A 5,766-nucleotide genomic window follows, 5' to 3' on the forward strand; every position below is an offset into this window, starting at 1 on the left:
CCGGCGGCGCGACGAGGAGAAGGCGGCGGGCGGCGGGGAGGGGGAGCGGGGCGCGGCGGCCCCGCCCCGCCGGCTCCCCCGGGCCGGCCCTGGCCCAGCCCCGCACCCGTTCGGTGCCGGGCGCCGAGTGGGGGCGCCGCCCGGGATAGGGCGAGGGGCGGGGGCGGCGTCGGGAGCCTCAGCCTGCCGCCGTCGCCTCGCAGAGGGCGGCGACCCCCGCCCCACCCCACCACGGCTCTCTGGCCCCCTCTCCGAGCCCACCTGGCTGTCTGCTAGCTTGCGGGGAGCTTTTCTCCACGTCGGGCACTGTGCTGAGAGAGCCAGAGGCTTGATCACAATTAAGCCTCACCGTGGACACGTTCCGGGTACAAATGAGACCCACAGGAGTCAGGTCACTGTCCAAGGTCACGCGGCTAGTATGCGCTGGAGCAGCATTTGAGCTCAGATGCATCTGAGTGGACCCAGACTATGCAATGGAGCTGGGGTGGGCCTAGGGAGAGCTAGGAAAGAGGCCAGTGTTTGGGGGGAGGGGACTGGAGATTTTGACCCAACCTCTAGTTATACTATGGCCATCCAACCCTCCTTTCCCACCCCAACCCCTTGAAAGAGCAGAGGTGACTCCCCTTCGCCCCATACCAAAAAAAAAAAAAATTGTTTCTTTCCCCTGTGATCTCAGAAGGTAGCAGAAGTTCCCCCTCTGAATCTTCAGGAGCACACAACATCAAGGGTAGCTGAGAAGACCCCTCTCCCACTAGCATGGCAAAAGCCCAGTGGGCAGGTGGACCAGTCACTGGAACGAACAAGCGGGCATGGGAGCGGGCTGTAATGCCAGGGTGATTCAGGAAACTTTTGCTGTCTCCTGTTGAAAATGTCTACATACATTTTGTTGCAAATTAACTCGCAGTGAAAAATGTTTTTAAAATGCTACCATCCTTCAGAATCCAGCTCCATCTCCAATTTTCCATGAGGCATTTCCTGGCCAGCATGGGTTTCCAGGACTTGGAGAGTGTTCAGAAGGCTGGGATAGAGGAGAGGGGCTGTGGTTCGTGGGAGGACTGGCCAAGGCCACACCCAGTTCAGTCCTGAGCCAAGGCCGCACCCAGGCCTGTCTCCCTGCCAAGCCTGCATTTTTGACTTGCAGGGAAGGCTCACGGTGGGGCACTGGACCACCAGGGATGCAGTGTGCTCTTGGCAAAGTGGTGGGGAGAGACCAGAACCTTTCTCAGGATCAACAGCCCTGGGAGACCCTGTGTGGCTGCTGAGATCCTGATCTGAGATCCTGGGCATGTTTCACACGCTCCATCCCACCCCCAGCCTCAGGATCATGCCTGCCCTGCTTACCTGATCTCTGGGAGTTGAGGGTTACCTGACTTGTAAAGTAGGAGCAAATCAAATGCCAGCTCTGTACATGATGAACCCCTAGAGCTGTATGTGCATGGATGTGAGTTAATACTCACTGGAGCAGTGACCTGGAAACCTGCCAAGCAGCACAGCTTGGGCCAGGCTCTCTGAAGGTGAAGGCAGATAGGCAGTAGGGAGCCACGAAGTCCTGCAGGCAGGTGAGGCATTGGGACTCCTGGTACATCTACATGTGTTCTACGAAGACAGAAGTTGCTGCTGCTGCTGCTAAGTCGCCTCAGTCATGTCGGATTCTGTACGACCCCATAGACGGCAGCCCACCAGGCTCCCCCGTCCCTGGGATTCTCCAGGCAAGAACACTGGAGTGGGTTGCCATTTCCTTCTCCAACGCATCAAAGGAAAAGTGAAAGTGAAGTCGCTCAGTTGTGTCCAACTCTTAGCGACCCCATGGACTGCAGCCTACCAGGCTCCTCTGTCCATGGGATTTTCCAGGCAAGAGTCCTGGAGTGGGGTGCCATTGCCTTCTTTGGAAGACAGAAGCACTCACATTTTATCTTGAAAGGGCAGAGAAGGCCAAGAGAGGGGCCTACTGCCCAGAGAAACAGGCCTCTGTGGCTTGGGCACGAAATGGTGCCCCCTTTATGTGAGCTGCTCCGTGAGCGATGGAATAGTTGGATACATGGGTCCAGAGGCTGGAGGTGAATTTTGCTCAAAGTGATCTGTTTATTCCCTAGAATGACTTTTTAAACCTATGATATGAACATGTCACTCTTCTGCTTACAAACCTATTAGTGGCTCCCCGTTGCCATCCCTTTGGGGCTTCCCTGGTGGCTCAGCAGTAAAACAATCTGCCTGCAATGCAAGAGATGCAGGCTCGATCCCTGGGTCGAGAAGATCCCCTGGAGAAGGGAGGCAATGGCAGCCCACTCCAGTATTTTTACCTGGAGAATCCCAAGGACAAGGGAGCCTGGGGGACTATAGTCTATGGGGTCATAAAGAGTTGGACATAACTGAAGTGACTGAGCATGCATGCATCCCCATCCCTTTATGGGAGAAAGTCCAAATTCCTTAAGAGGCACTAGTAGCTAGTGGTTAAGGGCAGGGATTCTGAAGCCAGAAGGCCTAGTTCAAACCTGCCTCTACCTGTTACCAGTTGTGTGACCTAGTTTGCAAAGAGGGTAAAGTACCAGGTCTTTGACAGCACCTGATCCCACCCTCTCTGTGCCTTAGTTCTACAATCTGTAAAATGGGAGAATAGTAGTAGTACATGGAAAGCCTTAATAAATGTTGGGCCTTATTATGTTAGCTTTTCTTGGTTTACAAGACTTGGCAGGGCTCACCCTCCCAGCCTCATTTCCTGTCTTCACTGCTTGGAGCAGCATTAACTGTGCCTAACTCCCCCACACACCAGGCTGTCCCCGGCTTGGAATGCCACCCCTCCTTCTTCCTTGATTCGTCTCTATCCCCAGCATCCAGCATGAGGCCACACCCAGGGCAGCCTCTTGGTGAATGTCTGCAGTTCTAGTTCCACGTCCCCCCCCCCCGCCCCCCAATAGCACTGGCTGCTGCTGGAGGCAGAGGGGAGAAGTTAGGACAGAGAGGACTTGAAACCCATCTCTCTGGAGCTCTGGGGAGAGGCCCTCCTGATCCCAACACAGAATTCCTCAAGAGATGACCAGAATAGGATTCTCAGGGGAACTTTCATAAGACTGCAACAGTCTTCACATTTTCCTTCTAAAACTCACATCTCTGAGGTTCTTTATTCTTTCACTTTCTTTTTTTTTTTTTAATTCCTTCACTTTCATTCCATCCTTTGGGAAAGGGAATTCTGCCCTAAATGAAAAAATATAATCATTCATTCAAAATATATGTTTTGAGACTGACTTTGGATGCTGTTAAAGTGCTGCAACTCAATATGCCAGCAAATTTGGAAAACTCAGCAGTGACCACAGGACTGGAAAAGGTCAATTTTCATTCCAATCTCAAAGAAAGGTAATGCCAAAGAATGTTCAAACTATCGCACAATTGCACTCATCCCACACGCTAGCAAAGTAATGCTAAGAATTCTCCAAGTGAGGCTCCAACAGTTCATGAACTGAGAACTTCCAGATGTTCAAGCTGGATTTAGAAAAGGCAGAGGAACAAGAGATCAAATTGCCAACATCTGTTGGATCATCAAAAAAGCAAGCGAGTTCCAGGAAAATATCTACTTCTGCTTTATTGACTATGCCAAAGCCTTTGACTGTGTGGATCACAACAAACTGGAAAATTCTTCAAAAGATGGAAATACCAGGCCACCTTACCTGCCTCCTGAGAAATCTGTATTCAGGTCAAGAAGCAACAGTTAGAACTGGACATGGAACAAAGGACAGGTTCCATACTGGGGAAGGAGTATGTCAAGGCTGTATATTGTCACCTTGCTTGTTTAACTTATATGCAGAGTACATCATGCGAAATGCCAGGCTGGATGAAGCTCAAGCTGGAATCGAGATTGCTGGGAGAAATATCAATAACCTCAGATATGCAGATGACACCACCCTTATAATGCTTTTGAACTGTGGTGTTGGAGAAGACTGTTGAGAGTCCCTTGGTCTGCAAGGAGATCCAACCAGTCCATCCTAAAGGAAATCAGTCCTGAATCTTTATTGGAAGGACTGATGCTGAAGTCAAAATTCCAGTACTTTGGCCACCTGATACAAAGAACTGACTCATTTGAAAAGACCTTGGTGCTGGGAAAGATTGAAGACAGGAGGAGAAGGGGACGACAGAGGATAAGATGGTTGGATGGCATCACAGACTCAATGGACATGAATTTGAGTAAGCTCTGGGAGTTGGTGATAAACAGGGGAGCCTGGTGTGTTGCAGTCCATGGGGTCGCAAAGAGCTGAACACTACTGAGAGAATGAACTGAACTGAACTGAACTTGGACCAGGCATAGTGCCAGGCACCAGGGAGAGCTGGAAACAGGACAAAATTACAGTTTTATATTCTAGTGGGGAGGCAAGCAGTAAATAAATGAATAATTAAATAAGCAGGTTAATTTATAATAGTAATGAGAACTATAAGGAAATTTTTAAAGTAACATGATAGAAAGTTATAGGAAGTGTGTGGGGAGTGTGGGAGGAGTGTTGGGAGATGGACGTTACTTATAAGGTTGTCAGAAAAGGCCTGCATTTAGGTGAGACTTTAATGACCTGAGAAACCAGCCATGGAGGAACTTGGGGAAGGACTGAGTGTTCTAGTGCAAAGACCCTGAAGCAGAAATGAGTTTGATAGATTCCAGGAGCAGAAAGAAGGCCAATGGAGCAGAGTGAACACTTGGGGAGAGAGGAAACTGGAGGGGAAGGCCGGGCAGGGTCATGAGGGCCTTTACAGGCCAAGGGGAGGGAATGGGTTTGATGTTAAGCTCCATTGGTTGGCTTTAAGCAAGGAAGTAACACCATGTGGTTTGTGTTTGTAAAAGATCAATGGTAGTTGTGTGGGGGCTGGGTCATTAAGGGATAGGAGGGGAAACATGGAGACCCGGTAGGGGCCATGCAACCATCCAGGTGAGAGGACTGAGTGGTTTGGAGGTCATGATAATGGAGAAAATTGGATGGATCGTGGATTGATCTTAGAGGTAGAGTCTCTTAGTTGGGCCCTTCAGGAAACAGACACTAAGATGGCATTAGATATGCAAGTGGTTGACAGGAGGTTAAGTCCTGTGAAAGATAAAGAGAAGAAAGAAGAATTGGGCAGGTTGAACCTCAGACCTCCATGCAGATCTGACAAAGCCTTGGGCATCTTAACAGGGTGTTCTGGAACCAGTGGGCTTCCCCAGTGGCTCAACAGTAAAAGAATCCACCTGCCAGTGCAGGAGACAATGGTTCGATCCCTGGGTTGGGATGATCCCCTGGAGGATGAAATGGTAACTCACTCCAGCATTCTTGCCTGGAGAATCCCACGGACAGAGGAGCCTGGCAGGCTACAGTCCACGGGGTCACAAGAGTCGGACATGATGGAGCACACACGCACTCTGGGGCCAACAGTGCCCATCAGGGAAGTTTGGCATTGGGCAGAAATGCCCATTCCCCAGTAACTTTTTCATGCCCAGTCATTAATTGAGTACTTCCCCAGAAGTACTTTGGCTCAAAAGCTAGGGAGATGTCTACACAGAAACCTGCATGGGGACCTTTACAGCAGCTCTGTTCATGATTGCCAAGATGTGGAAACACCCAAGATGCCCTTCAGTAAGTGAATGAATAACTAAACAGATATATCCAGACGATGGAATATTATTCAGCAATAAAAAGACAGGAGCTGTCACAGCATGAGAAAACAAGGAGGTGCCCTAAATGCGTATTACTAAGTGAAAGAAGTCGGTCTGACAAGGCGGCATCCTGTGTGACTCTACCATATGACGTTTTG

This window comes from Moschus berezovskii, chromosome 6 (genome assembly GCF_049115385.1).
Source record: "Moschus berezovskii isolate FMDL1 chromosome 6, NW_MosBer_1.0, whole genome shotgun sequence".
Taxonomy (NCBI): domain Eukaryota; kingdom Metazoa; phylum Chordata; class Mammalia; order Artiodactyla; family Moschidae; genus Moschus; species Moschus berezovskii.